The following is a 16,482-nucleotide window of genomic DNA, read 5'->3' as shown; positions in this document are numbered from 1 at the left end:
GTTCCTGGCCTCTGATCCCACTCAAACCCACAAGAAATGCACTATAAAGGTAGTTTCCTGATCTAGACCGTGGGGATGTCCTAACCCTAATTCAATGGGAGTATTGATATTAATAAAAGAACCCCAGTGTTTATGTTCCTTATATGGATTTAGAAACAACATTCTCATGGCCAAGATCAGGGAAACAACTTTATACAGTCATCAGTTACCTATGTTTTATTACACCGGCCTGCTGTCAGCTGATCTGAAGGAACAGCTTTGTAGGATCACAGTAAACTCATTACTGACGTAAGTGAGGGAGAGTGTTTCCACCAGCACTAAGGAACAGATTTGTGGGTATTCCTTAACATACTCCTTGTATTATTTTAAACAAGGAACTGCTTAAGGAATACCAGAAAATTCAGCCCAATATGTTTATGAAGAGCTTGAGCTAAAAAAATACACAATCTACAAACAGTCTCATTTAGAACAAAGTTTTAGTTGTTAGTGGATCCTTTGTCACACCTTTGTGGTCTGAAAACTAAGTCACAGAAAATTAAGAGGAGTAGAACTATCTTGCTATTCAGGTACATTTAAGGTATGATGGTTTGATGTAGAGCAGCCTTGTTGATTACTAAACCCATCATGTTGATTATCAGAATAAACACTCATTTGATCCATTTAAATAGTCTGCATTGGAAGCAAAGGCATCTTTCAGTAAGGGATTTATCATCCAAGTATTTACATTTTTACTTACATTCCTTCATGGGTACCTATAGTTTCCGAGCTACCATAAGATCATGTGACGCCAACCAAATGTTGGTCAGCAACATACTAACATTTAAATAAAGCTATCAAAAGCAATATGTTATTTTTACCTTTTAAGACGTATTATGTTTTGCTAGATAAATAATAATAATAATATTAATACTCGTTACATTTGATACAGTGCCTTTCATATTGCAAGGACATCCCAAAGTATTTCACAAGACATACTGTATAGTGAAGTGACTGTACCTTTTGTGGATGAACGATAGATTGTAAAATGAAATAAAACTGATAATAAAGGAATTTAATTTTGGGGGTGTTTTTCATTGGGAAAAAGTCACTGATGCTTTTTGTCCTCTGGCGAAGAACAGAGGACTCATCCTCATTAGGTTTCACTGTCTCCTATCTCCCAGTGCACTTCCTTCACGATTCTTGTATTGACGTTCAAATCCCTCCGCTGTCTATGCAATCTCTTCCACCCCCGCTCTACTGCCCACTCCCTCCACTTCCCAAAGCCGCATATCTCTCACCTTATTACCCCACCTCAGTGGCTGAGCTTTCAGCCATTATAGCTCAACTCTCTGAACCTACCACCCCAAACTACTCCGAATGCACCACTTTGTCCGCAATCTCGCTCTAAGACCTCAGGGTTTTTGATTTAGGAGAAATTACATCCTGGTGAAGCAGGAAGTGCTCTTGAGAGGTTGGCTTTGAGGCTAGAAGTCTATCCCCTCATTTTCCTAAGCAGAAAATTCTCCATACAATGTTGTCTTAAAAAACCTGCTCCTCTCAGCATCACAATAGATGTAAGGAGTAAATGGAAGAACTGTGAAGGTTGTAATCTCTCGTGGTTTAGTCATGATCCTCTTGATCTTTGATTGTTTGTCATATGATATAACCTGAACCCATCAGTGAGATTACTGCTTTGTAGTCATTCCATAATATTTATTATAATTGCTTTGTAAGATGAATTTAAGTGCTCATCAAGGTGAAGTGTCAGTGCTGGAAAATCAAACATTATTTCCGCTTTGTCAGTCATGTGCGCATTAAGCACTCACAGGCCATGTATTGTGAGTAACGGGCAAATGCAGAACAAATCTCCATTTACTCTGACGTAATAATAGTCCTAAACCCCGAACTTCCGAAGAATATTATCTCATTCACCAACATGTCATTTTCCACTTTCTTCCCCTATGAGGGAGTATTCTTCGGAAATTCCCAGACATGGGGTCAACTTCCACATATATGCAGATGATATCCAAGTCTATCTCTCTAATTCCACCCTTGAATCCAGGACCACTGCTGTGCTGACAGAATGTCTGTCAGACATCAAGTTCTGGATGCCAACTGTGAGGCGATGTTGGACTTCCTCAAATCCAAAGTCGAGGGAATGCACTCAGCTGCCTTTGCCACTGAAACTGCTACCCCCTCCATATCTTCTCCTCCCACCCCAGCACCTATGCACCCTTCCCTCCACACCTTTGAACCTGTCTCCCCCTCTTCTCTCATCACCCCCATAACTCATATGAAACCCACTACCTGCTCCCTCAACCCCATCCCTTCCCCTCTTCTTACCTCCCAGTTCCACCTCCTTGCCCCTCTACTCACTGACATTGTTAACCTCTCCCTGTCCTCTGGTACTGTTCCCACCCCTTTAAAAACGGCTGTCATCACTCCTATCCTTAAAAAACCCTCCCTTCACCCTTCTCTACTCCCTATCTACCACCCCATCTCCAACCTCCCCTTCCTCTTCAAGGTCCTGGAATGAGTTATTGCTTCTCAGCTTCGCTCCTTCCTCTCCCGCCACTCCTTTCTCGAACACCTCCAATCGGGTTTTCATGCCTCCCACAGCACAGAAACAGCTGTGGTCAAAGTGACAAATGACATTCTGTCCAACTGCGACCAGGGCTCCCTCTGCCTCCTCGTCCTCCTTGACCTCTCTGCTTTCGACACCGTCGACCACTCTATCCTCATCCACCGCCTCTCCTCTCACCTCAACCTCCACGCCACTGTCCTTGATTGGTTCAGATCATAGCTCTCACACCGCCTGCACTTCATCTCCTCAAACGGCTTCTCCTCTTGCCCCTGGACCATCTTGTGTAGCGTTCCTCAGGGCTTTGTCCTTGGTCCCTTCCTCTTCAATACCTATATGCTCCCTCTTAGTGACATCACCCGCAGACATGGGGTCAACTTTAACATGTATGTGCATGACACCCTACCTCTCTGCCTCCACCCTTGACTCCAGGACCACTGCTGTGCTGACAGAATGTCTGTCAGACATCAAGTCCTGGATGAGAGCTAACTTTCTTCAGTTGAACGTCAACATGATCGAGGTTCTCCTGATTGGCTCCCATCAGCACCTCCACACCTCAGGCACTAACAGCATCACTATCCATGGTTGCACACTCCACCTTGCTAAGCCAGTCCAGAACCTTAGGTTCTTGTTTGACCCTCAACTATCCTTTCTACCTCACATCTGTGCCTGCTCTGCCTTCCCCCACCTCCACAAATCGCCCGGCTCCGACACTGCCTCATACACGCCTTCATTACATCAAGGCTCATCATCCCCACCCTTGCCCAACTCCACTGGCTTCTCATCACACAGAGGATACAGTTCAAGATGCTGGTCCTCACCTTCAAAGCCCTCCATGGTCTTGCTCCTTGCTACCTCTCCGACCTCCTAAACCCCTAACACCCTGTTTGCTCCCACCGCTCAGCGGGCTCCGGCCTGCTTCATACCTCCCGCCTTGCTCATCCCACTATTGGCAGACGGGCCTTCCGCCACTCTACACCCACCCTCTGGAACTCTATCCCTCCATTTCGTCCCCTCCCTTGCCACCTTCAAGACCCACCTCAAGACCTTTCTCTTCAACCGTGATTTTGATCTCCCTGCTTCCCCCCTGCCCTCCAACCTCCCCCACCCGACCCTCGGCTCGGGTCCATAACTCTGTCTGTCCAATGCCTTGGGATGTCCTCCCATTCTGAAAGACACTAAACAAATGTAATTTTGTTGTTGTTGTTAGGAACAGCATTGCCAAGTTAGTACTAAATTAAGGGCAGTTTGCGCTATGAGCTAATGCCCACTAATAGCTTTGATGCTGCAGCCCAAACTTAGGGCGAAACCTTATTCAAGTTTCCTTACTCCACAGATACGCGTGTGCCTCTGTTTAGCTGGCAGTAAGTAGGAACCCAGTTGTTAGTTGATTGGCGGATGCTTTCTGGGGGTAATAATCGCTCCAAAAAAAACTAATAATTTGGTCATTCAATTCACAACTGTTTGTGCAACACTGCTGTGCGCAATTGACTGCCATGTTTCACCCACAAAACACACAGTCACTACACTTTACAGTATATTTTGTGAAGCCTTTGAGACATCTCAACAATGTGATAAGGCTGTGTATCAAATGCAAAGATTATTATTATTATTTTTTACAATCAGTGGACATTCCAGCTCCTCGGTCTGTGGTAGATTGAAATACTAGCCCCAGTGTTAATGCATTCCGCTGGGCAGTCCCACAACCATAGTTCTCATTATAATTATAAATTATAATAATAATTGTAATTATTAATTATAATTATCCATTACAAATGAGTATTATTATCATTATTCATTCTATATTATTCTTCATTATAATTATTAATTATGGTTAAACAAACAATTCACCACATGTGATAAAGGGTAACTAATGCCTATACACCTGGTAGTAAGTTTATGGCTACAAATAGATTGAACAGTTCTGCTGAGGTGTATATATCTATTGCACCACTCTCACAAGATAGTTGATAGATTATAGCTCATTGCCAGACATCTATTGTTTTGCAATTTTTTTGTAAATCCTTACATTTGATATAATGCATTTGATTGGGAAGATGTCTCAAAGCACTGGCGAACCTGACAGTCAATTTCTGCACCGCAATGTCCCATAATCATCTATTATTATTATTATGAACTGAATGTACAGTTTTATTTGATTGTTGGCCGGTACACCGAAAGAAACTCCCTTCTCTTTTGAAATATCGCCATGGGATCTTTAACTTCCACATGAATAGTCATACGGTTCTTGGCTTTATGTCTCATCTAAAGAACAGCATCTCTCCCAGCACTGCACTGGTGTCAACCTAGACTATATGAGTTCAAAGCCCTGATTTAGGCATTGAACCACAGACTTTAAGCACTCTAAGATGCCACACTGCATAAAAGCCACTGTATTTTGTATTGTTGTTATTCTGACTCAGAGGCAAGAGTGCTACTAATTGAACAAGGCAGATACAAACGATACACCCCGTAACTGAATTAAATACTATTAAAATGGATTCAAGGCTGAGACTGATAGATTTTTAAAAAAACAGAGGGATTAGGGGATATGGGAATAGGGCAGGTAATTAGAGTTAGGTCTGAAGATCAGCCATAATCTTATTGAATGGCGGGGCAGGCTTGAGGGGCCGAATGGCCTATTCCTGCTCCTAATTCTTATGTTCTTATGTTCAAGTGGCTTTGTTCTATCAAAATTAATATTTCACTGTGTATTGGAGAAATATTTCAACAGCTGAGATAAAAATCATGAATATAGGCTGTTATTATATGGCTACTGGTGTGTTTCAGTGTTTACATAATGAGCAGGGATCGGCCCACTTTAAATTTTATCAAGTCTATGAATATTATGAATCTTATAGGTAGTCATATCCAATTTACACAGTGAAAGCTCCAAGAAATACCAGAATATTTTTAATTACAATGGACATTGTAAAAAATGCTGCAAAGTATAGAGCATGTGTCCTTCAGTACATGCAGTAGATTGTTGGAATGGAATGCTCACTCTCTCCTTGGAGGGATGTATCCTGCTTACCTAATTCCAGAAAGTATTAAGCACAGGTTGGCAAGAGCCAAGGCTTGGGGACACTAGAGTGGGCATTGGGATACGACTGGAGTCTAACCAGCTAAAACTGTATACTTTCTCATCAATATTGCTGTCTGGTAAACTTTTCTGCTGCTTATCCAGCTAGGACCATCCTGCCCGTTAGGGCTTTGGCTTGCAGGGTTAACAGGAACTGATGGGATGATTTCCTGCACTCAGTGACTGATTTGCCCTTCCAAGTGCTACCGATAATATACACGAGCCCTCCCCCAGCCTATTTCCTCTCTTATATTCCTCCATTTCCTTCTCCCTCATGTGCGCAGCAAGTTCCTCTTAAATGTATTGATGATTTCTGCTTCAACCACAGCTCCCAGCAGTGAGTTCCATATTAAAGAATTTAATCAGAGGGTAGTGAGAATGTGGAATGCAGCCTCCAAAACTTCCTTTAGATAATAATAATAATCCTTGCATTTGATATAGCCTTTCTCACATCTTTGAGATATCTCAAAGCACGTCACACAATATGCTGTAAAGTTAATTGACTATATTTTGTGGGCGAAACCCAGCAGCCAATTGCCCACATTAGTGTCCTACAAACAGTTGTGTATTGAGTGACCAAATTATTTAAAACATTTATTTTGAAGGAATTATTACGCCCGAAAAAATGATTTGACAATCGACTAACAACCGGATTATTACTTACTGCTAGGTAAACAGAGGTGTGTGGAGTAAGGAAACTTGCTCAACGATTTGCCCTGCCGGGAATCAAACCCAGGTCCTCCAGCTTGCAAAGCGAGTACTGTAGCCACGAAGCTAGAGGACTCCAACAAATCTGCTATTATCTATCTTATAATTATGTCCTCTTGTTTTGGACTCACCATGAAGTGGAAACATCCTATCAATGTTCAGCTTATCATAACCTTACATGATGTTAAACACCACCACCAAGTTCCCTCTTAATTGTCTCATCTCTAGAGAGAAAAGCTCCAACTTGTTCTCATCTTTCCTGGTAGCTATGTCCTTTCATCATTTTAACTCTTCCTATACTCTCTTCAATCTACAATATGGAGTCCTGTAGCTCAGTGGTTAGAGTACTCGCCTTGCAAGCGAGAGACCTGAGTTCGATTCCCGGCAGAGCAAAACCTTGGGCAAGTTTCCTTAGTCCACACACCTGAGATTAATTCCTCAAGAAAAAAAATAATAATTTGGTCACTTCAATCCACGACTGTTTGTGGGACACTGCTGGGTACAATTGTCTGCCGTTTTTTGCCCACAAGATATAGTCAATTTACTTTACAGTATATTCTATGAAGCGCTTTGAGAAGTCTAGAAGATATAAGAAGTCCTATAACAAATGCAAGATTATTATTATTTATTATATATTATTCTTATACCAACAACAACTTGCATTTATAATAACATTTATAATAATAATCCTTGCATTTGATATAGCGCCTTATCATGTCATAGAGATGCCTCAAAGTGCTTTGCAGAATATATTTTAAAGTGGATTGACTGTGGGCAAAATGCGGCAACTAATTACACGCAGACGTGTCCCACAAATATTTGTGGATTTAATGTCCAAATATATAACACCCTTCACGCAGGGTAGCATCTCGGAGCATTTAACAGGCAATGGGCCTTGGCCTTTCACCTAGATTTTTCAATGAAAAAAGTATATTACACAGGAGCTGCACAAAATTAGTGTCTAGGAGACAGATGCCATTTGTAAGGCTGCTGTTCCTGTCTGAAATGCTAGACAGAAGAATAATGGTTTTTTCATCTGTTGCTGAGGTTGCTGTAAATGTCACTCAGTTGATAGTATATGTCAATCACACACTTCAAAATGGGAGAGAATTGTTTACTTTTCGCCAATGCGTACTGCACGTTTGCCATTATTTGGATCCTCCCTTTCTTTAGATGCTTATTGAAGTACAGTGTTGTTTACTGTAGTGACCTATTTACCAATGATGACAATGGAGTCCTCTAATTCAGTGGTTAGAGCACTCGCCTTGCAAGCGAGACACCTGGGTTCAATTCCAAGCAGGGCAAAACCTTGGGCAAGTTTCCTTACTCCACACACCTAATAATAATCCCTCCAAAACAAAAACAATAATAAATTGGTCATTTTCAATCCACGACTGTTTGTGGGATACTGCTGTGTGTAATTGGCTGCCGCATTTCGCCCACAAATATACAGTCAATTCACTTTACAGTCTATTCTGTGAAGCGCTTTGAGATGTCGAGAAGACATGAAAAGCGCTATATCAAATACAAGGATTATTATTAAAATATTATAACTTAATTCTTAGTGGTCAAAAGGTCTTCATTCTCAATGATTAACATTGACATTCATTCTCAATGGACAGTGATTTTAATGCCAAATGGTTAACATTAATTCATTTTCAATAACCAAAAATGATCTTCATTCTCAATGATCAACAGATTTTGAGCCCTAATATATAATAAATAATCCTCATATTTGATGTAATACCACAAGGCATTGTCAAAATGTTTCAAAGTGCTTTACAGGATTTAATGTAGACTGTAGTGTCTGTAAAATTTGTAGGCAATGTGGCAGCCAATTTATACTCAGCAATATCCCACTAACAGCCACAAAGTGAATGCCCAGTTTTATTTGAGGGATTGCTGGCCAGGGCACAGGGACAAACTTCCTTCTCTTAGAATTATGAATGTCTGGGTCGACAAAAATGACAATTTCCATTCAGGTCCCGTAATATACTGTTTTGGAGGTCATCTGTGTCACCTTCTCCTCTACATGAATCACAAAGATATTTTGGGATCGGAATTTTGTTCCTATTCTTTTAGATTTTGCCCTAGGCATTCTTGCCCTGAGTAGCTTTGTATTACATTGAGATGCGTTCTGCAGCTCTCATCAACTTTTTGAGGTTGCATATAGAGGACTAGCTGTACCGTTGCAGCTTCGCTTGCAACCAAAGGATCCAATATTGACACACAGACAGACATTTCGTTTCGACATTACACTCAGCTGGGAGGACTCCTGTGGGAGGATTCCTTTTGGGAGGACTCAGTGGGAGGACTCCTTTAATATATTTTCTCTCTCACTCTCTCTGTCTCTTTCTCTGTCTCTCTTTTTCTGTGTCTCTCTCAGTCTCTCTCTTTCTCAGTATCTCCCTCAGTCCCCCTCTCTCAGTCTCTCTCCTAGTCTCTCCCCCACAACTTCTTCTATCTCAGTCTCTCTCTCAGTCTCTCTCACTACCTCAGTCTCTCTCTCTCTCTCTCTCTGTTTCTATCTCAGTCTCTCTCTGTCTCAGTCTCGCTCTCTCTCTCTCAGTATCTTTCTCTGTCTCTCTCTCAGTCTGTCTCTCTATCAGTCTTTCTCTGTCTCTCCCACAAAACACACAGTCACTACACTTTATAATATATTCTCTCTACCAGTCTCTCTCTCTCTGGCTCTCTCAGTCTCTCTCACTATCTCAGTTTCTCTCTCCCTCTGTCTCTCTTTCAGTCTCTTTCTCTGTCTGTCAAAAATGAGAGGTCTCCAGCTCCCATGGCAACCAGAAAAAAGTGTCATACATTTGTTGCAGAATATAGATGTATCTCTCTGGACAATGTGTGCTTTCCTCTGTCGCTACATAGTTGCAGAATACGATGCATACCTCATATTTTGGGGCTTAATTAAAGTATTTTTTAATATAGCTCATCAATAATGGAAGATCCCCCCAAAAAATACACCCATGACACTGCCAGTTGCAAGACCTTTCCAATGAGATATAAATCATGTCTCTACATCAATCAATTATTGCGTGATTGTCAGGTACACTGACAAGACAGACACTTCATCTTTATTAGTCTCCATAAGCTTGCAGCACAGCCTTCTCAATGTTTTTGGCAATAGCTTCAAGGTCAAAATATCACTATTTACGGTTTTTCAAAAGAAATTTCTGAAGCTGAGGAAAGCCCTGCAGCCTATTTGATCTCATCCTTCCCATACACCCTCCTTACCATCCTCCCATTATAAATAAGTAAATATCCTGGCTTTTGATACAGCATCTTTCACATTGGGAAGTCATCTCAAAGCACTTTACAGGATCTTACTGTAAAGTGCAGTGACTGTGTATTTTGTAGGTGAATATCACAGCCAATTTGTGCATAATAATGTTCATTTGTACTCATTAAGTGAGTGACCAATTTTATGTGGGGGAATTGTTGACCTGGAGAGAAACTCCCTTCTATTTTGAATAGGGCGTTAAGATCTTTGACATCCACTTGAACAGGTAGACATAATCTCGTTCAAAGATCTGCAGCTCCAATAGCATTGAATTGGAGTCAGCCTAGACTATAAGCTCAAAGTCCCGACAAAAGTTTTGAACCCATAGACTTCAGACTCGGAGGTGAGAGTGCTACCAACTGAGTCAGGCTTAGATACGAGCAAGCGAGTGGCAAGGTCAGGGCGACCAGAGCGGAGACCTTGAGCGAAACCTCTTCCCAAACTTGTGCCTTTACTCCCCTGCCTCCCCTAGCCCCCACCATGCCTGTGGGCTGACCATGTCCCACTGAACGCCATACGCCCAGTCTCCGCTTGCTTGTTTTGGCCGCCCTGCTCCCCCCGAAAATGCTCCTCCCCCCTACTCCCCACACTCTGCTACTCCCAATCAGTCCTTCTCTCCCAATGCCCTCCTTGCCTTCTCTCTCTCCTGGACCCCATCTCACTGCCTCCTTTTGTTCCAGCTAGAGCATTCTCCACCAGGCACATTGATATTCTTAGGCTCACTGAAACCTGGCTGTCCCCAGTGACCCTGTCCCTCGATCGAAGCCTCCCCCCCGACTACACCTTTTGCCACACTTTGCCCAATTTCATGCGGTGGCATGGTGGCCCTCATCTACCAAACTTCCCTTGTTCTATTCCTCTATTCCTCGGACTCCTTCTCCTCTTTTGAACATTTAACCTGGTACCATCCCTCCTTCTTCAAAATCCTCCTTCCAAACCGCCTGGTTCCTCCATTCTCGACATCTCCTTGCTCCTCTCTTCCCTCTACCTCTGCACTGAACACCTGGTCATAATGGATGATTTTATCCTCCACCTAAGCTACCCTTTCCCCATCTCCTCTGACTTCATTACCCTCCTCTCCACCTAAACCTCACTCTCCACATAAACTCCACATAAAAAGGAGTCCTGTAGCTCAGTGGTTAGAGCACTCACTTTGCAAGCGAGAGACCTGAGTTCAATTCTAGGCAGAGGGCGAAACCTTGGGCAAGTTTCCTTACTCCACATGCCTCCAAAAGAAAAAAAAAAGAAAAATTGGTCATTTTCAATCTACGACTGTTTATGGGACACTGCTGTGCGCAATTGGCTGCTGCGTTCGCCCACAATTAAACAGTCAATTTACTTTAAGTATATTCTGTGAAGCGCTTTAGGACATGAAAAGCACTATATCAAATGCAAGGATTATTATTATTATTATTATTAAACTCTCCAACCCACAACCATGGCCATCCCCTCAACCTTGTTATCATTCTGGGCCTTGACATCTCCCATCTGTCCATCACAGACCAGGCTCTCTCAGACTATTTCCTCATCTCCCTCTCCTCCATCATCTCCCTCTCCTCTTCCAAGCCCTCCACCGTCTTTTTCTGACCTTGAAAAAAGGATTCCCCCAAATCCCTCCCAAACGCCCTCTCCTCCTTGGATCTCTTTTTCCTCTGGTCTTCCACCCACAGCAATCCTGATGCAGCCATCAAGCTGCTAAATGATCACCTCTTTTCAACCCTCAACTGCCTTGCCTTGCTGAAATCCCCTATCTCCAAATCTACCTGCTCCCTCTGGTACAACAGTCACCTCTGCTCCCTCAAAAATAAAATCCAGACACTCGAGCACAGATCACTTCCGTCCTCAAAGCTCTGGACTGCATTGTCACTAACCTCTCCCTCCACGCCCTCCTCGAGCTGTACAGGCATGAAGCCTGGGGTTGCAGTATAGATGTTTACATTTGTTGTTCCCCTGACCACTTAGTTCAGTGCTTTGTGCTGTCTGCAGAAATGCAATGTAGGCACTAGGATACATTGGCATATCGATCTGAATGTGGCTGTGAACTATTACTTTGTCGATAATTTTCATTCTTTCTGAAGGTAGTTTTATGACATTGGCACTGATTCATTCAGTGATCCATTTCTCTGTGCTTTAAAAAAAAGAAAATGCTGGAAATGCACAGCAGGAGATCAACCAGCATGTGATAGAAGAAGATAGGCTAAATGCCTTGTCTTGGATTCTTCAATAGAACAATTAGGCTGGAGAAAAGGTTTTGCGAGGTGGAGGATAAATATAATCCTTGCATTTGATACAGCATCTTATCACATTGTCGAGTTGTCTCATAGGATTTACTGTAAAATGTCATGACTGTGTCTTTTGTAGGTGAACGCAGCAGCCAATTTGCGCACACAGCAATGTCCGACAAATAGCCATGAACTGAATGACCAATTTTATTGTTAAGTAGTTTCATTATCAAGTCAAATTTTCAAGGCTTATCCTGGATAGGTCACAGTAGATCCTCAGATTTCACAGAACTGAATTCTCTTTCCGAATTCTCAATTCAATAACATTAAGAGATAAAAGGCACTTTGTTTTGTTAAATTATCTTTCTCCTTCCCAGAAACACTGTATTCATTTTACACAGGAAGGTCAACTACGACACATGCAGAATTTTCTATTTACAAATTCTTTTGTGAATCTTGCCATTCAGACTGTAACTATCTACAATTCAATGTCAGAAATGGTGAAGTCTTATTCGTTTCCATGAGATGGAAAAGCTGTCAATGTGACTTTACAGTCTCCACCACGGGCCATTCCAATACATTTAGGTTGTTATTGACTCTTGTATGAAAAATTCTATTCTTTTACCTGCAGATATGCTGAAATAATAATTAAACTGTGACATTCTACTATACTTTACTTTCTGAATATTGTAACCAGAATCCACACAATAGATTTTTACTGTTATAAAGCGAGGCACTATTTCCCCCTAATGAAATTCTATTCCAGGTCAACTTAAATGCATCCTTTAATCGGAGTAGCTGTACTGTTTGGTTGAAAAAGAAACAGAATAGGATCAATATAACGCATGAACCATAGTACTTCATTTTATTTCCTTTTCTTAACCATGACCTCAAACTGGTACAGTTTCAAGTGATCATTTGTACTGTAAGCTACTTCTTGGCAGAAGGTGGCAGAAACCCAATTAACTACAACAACACAACAACAAAATTACATTTATAGAGTGCCTTTCACATCGGGGGACGTCCCAAAGCGCTCAACTAATACACAGAAGAGGGCAAAAGCCATGGTCACCAGGAAAAGAAGCTCCATTACCCCAAGCCAAATTAATAAGGTTCCTTACATACGTGACTTAAACAATTTGACACCCTAAAGAGTTGGCAGTCTATACTACCAAATGCTCTACAAACACATCAACCTCTTTAATATAACCAGAAATCAGAGAAGCCCAAAATCCCAATTAGTCTTAACTGTCTTGCATTAACATTTCAGATCACGCAGAATTGTGGCAATTTCTTAGATTCAGTTTGAAACTGGAAGACTTTAGCTTAAGAATTGCAGAAAAACAATCTCTGAATAACACTGGATTTAAGGTTTTTCCACAATTCTGTGCAACCTTAAATTCTACGAAAAAAAATGGTCCTACAATCTAAGACACCTTATTTCATCTTGAAATTTAAGGTGATGCAGAATTATGAAAAAGGCTCAATTCTTAATTTCTAAATAAGGATTGGCTTCCAAGTTAAGACAAGAATTTCCTGAAATTTTGTACAATCTTAGAAATACAATGCAAGTGGTCTTATTTGTACATCTCATCTCAATATAGAAAGACGTTCCACCTGGAATCATGGTCAAAGTTCCTCCAGATAAACACATGCTCCACATCATGGCTGTTTGTGGGGCATTGCAATGTGCAAATTGACTGCTTTGTTTGCCCAGCAATATACATTCACTACACTTGACAGCAATTTCCTTTGTAGCTCTTTGAGGCATTTTTATTGTTGTAGATACTACATCAAAAATGCAAGGATTATTATATATTAAGAATAATACTTTTGAATATTGCAAAACAGAAAGACAAGGGGGCATAGGCTCAGAGTTCTTAAAGGCAAGCATAGGACAGCTACTAGGAAGTATTTCTTTTCACAGAGTATTAACAGAAGCAGAAACAATGTTGTCAGGAAAAGTGGCTAAGGCATTGGCATTTTGTTTCATGAAACAACTGGATTCTGTCATGGGAAGACAATAAAGTTGGCATTTTTAAATATTTGGGAATTTTCTCAAACTGGATTAGTTATGTTAATTGTGATTTCCAGTTTGCGAACTTCAGATTTGTGGCAAATCCCAGGCCAGCAAAGTCCAAAAAATGCCGTTGAGTTAAAATGATGGTCAGAAATGTTTTGCTCTTTTGTTTTGGACAGTTTGAGGATTTACTGTTTGACGGCTACAAATTTGGAGGTTCTCAAACTGGATGTTGAAAATAGAAGTATTGTAGAACCTTTGCCAATATCACTCCATTTAACAACAGGAGGAATTTCTCACTTTTTTCCATTTACATTACAGCACTAGTTGATCATATCAGCAGCTCTTTGAGGAGGAGACTGAGTGATAACAGCTAAGGCATAAAATTCCAACTCATCTCAGAATTTAAATTGCTGTTTTGTCTTAAAATCTAAAATCGTGCAGAATTGGGAAAAATTCCTAAATTCAGTCTTAACTTGGAAATTATTTTCCCGCAGTTCTTGAAAAAAACAGCTTCTAAATCAATACAAATTTAATAACTTTCAATATTACTGCAAGGTCTAAAATGTTAAGCCAAAAATAGTGTTAAAGCTTTAAACTAAGTGAAATTTCAGACCTCATTTGAGATGGAGAAATATTTGCAAAGAGCACTGAACACAGATGAACTGCCCGTCAGTACTGATGTACAATATTTCACCCTTGTTTAATTGAATTGCCACTGTTTTTGACAAATGTAGGGTATGGCATACGATAGAATGTCACTGCAATCACTAGAGAAGGTACATATGTCATCCAGAAACTATTTTAATGCCCCTTTTACAGTGTTAGCAGCTGAGCAAAATCACTTCTAGCAGTAAAATGATTGGGAGCAAGAAGCCTGATGGATACCTCCCTTTCCTCATAGGCAGCAGCCAGAGATAAGGAGAGTTCTGTGAAACAGAATGAATGTTGCTCTTTAATAACATTAGAAAATAGAAGTTCCAAAAGACCAGTTTCTATAACACCTGGGACCAGGAGTAGGTGTTTCACTTCATCAAGGAATACTGTTGTTTTGTTTATTTGGCTTAAATAGCAAAAGGACTTGATCATATTACAGAGTGAAGCTCATACAATTTGTCAGTGCCATCTGAACCCTGCAGGGTATTATCTTCTGAAAGCACAGTGTGCCCCGCATTACTCATTACAACATGTACTGTTGTTGAATGCTGGACCACTTTTGCGTTGTCTTCTGCCAGTTTTTCTTTCCCAGTGATGGGTGTCACAACAGACAGCAGCAGACAGCAAAGGAGGACACAAACCTCAATGCCGATTTTAATATGAGGCTGTGGAAACACATGACTGGAGCTGCGGTAATGTTCGAGGATGCATGTTAATCGATGAAAGTGAGTCTTCTCTGAGGGCAGTATTAGTGTGCATCTAAAATCAGTTTGGGCATTAATACTGAGCAGAAAGTCAACAGATAGAATTCCAAGTAATCAGATCATTCCATGTGCAGGTGGGTAACGGGGGAACTCTCTCTGCATTGAGCATTGCCTCCGTGTCAAGATAATTGTGGCCCAAATTCACATGGTCTTAGCCTTATGATCATTGTCTTCAAATTAGATTGTGCTGAATTTAATTCAGTCTTGCATTGGAAGCAGAGGTTTACACAATTTTTTTTCAGAACTACTGAAGCTAAGCCCATGAGACATTTTATTGGCCTGAACTAACTGCTATGCCACTTTTTCCACAAAAATATTTTCAAAAGAGTCTCCTGAGTTAACTGATAGCTCAGGAATGGCTTGTCTACCCTACCAACTGGTGACTATCCTCCTTGGGTGAAGGTAATCGGATCTCCTCGGATCTGAAATAAAAACAGAAGTTGCTGGGACCATAGCAGGTCAGGCAGCATCTATGGAGAGAGGAAAGTAAATTAATGTTTTAGGTCAGTGACCTTCCCAGCAACTTCTGTTTTTATTTCAGATTTCCAGCATCTGCAGTATTTTTCCTCCTCGGATCAGAACTGGCTCCAAGCTGACACGCTTGGCAACAGAATGTCAGAATCAAGCCAATGTCGGGAGAGAGTGCAATTACAAATTAAATATCCCTGGAATTTTCATGAATAGGTGAGATGCATGCAACTCTCATTTTGGTTTTGACACTCTTGGTGATGGGTTACTTGGGATGCGATACATGGTGATGGGTTTCTGCACGTGTCAGACACCAGGCTGACCAACAAAGTTGTCTGCCCATTGCTCTAATAACAGTTTTACAAAAAGAGTAGCTGTTTATGTTACAGAAGGAAATTGATTGCTTGGGAAGCAGTGCAGTTGCAGTGGTTAAAACCTGCGGATAAGACATTAAAACAAGGTCCTGTCTGCCTGGTCAGGTGAATGTTAAAGATCCCAGGGTATTATTTGTAAAGAGAAGGGAGTTTATCCCTATGTCCTGGCTAACAATCCCCCAAAGAAAATTGGTGATTCACTTCTTGGCTATTGATGGGACAAACTGTGTGCAAAATGGTTGCGGCATTGCCTGCAAATTCACAATTACTACCCTTTAGAGTAGATCCAGCAAAGTGCTTTGAAACATTTCAACATTGTTGTAAGGCTCTTTCCCTCTCAT

This window comes from Callorhinchus milii, unplaced genomic scaffold, assembly GCF_018977255.1.
Source record: "Callorhinchus milii isolate IMCB2004 unplaced genomic scaffold, IMCB_Cmil_1.0 Scaffold1, whole genome shotgun sequence".
Taxonomy (NCBI): Eukaryota; Metazoa; Chordata; class Chondrichthyes; order Chimaeriformes; family Callorhinchidae; genus Callorhinchus; species Callorhinchus milii.
Note: the sequence above shows the minus strand (reverse complement) of the source record.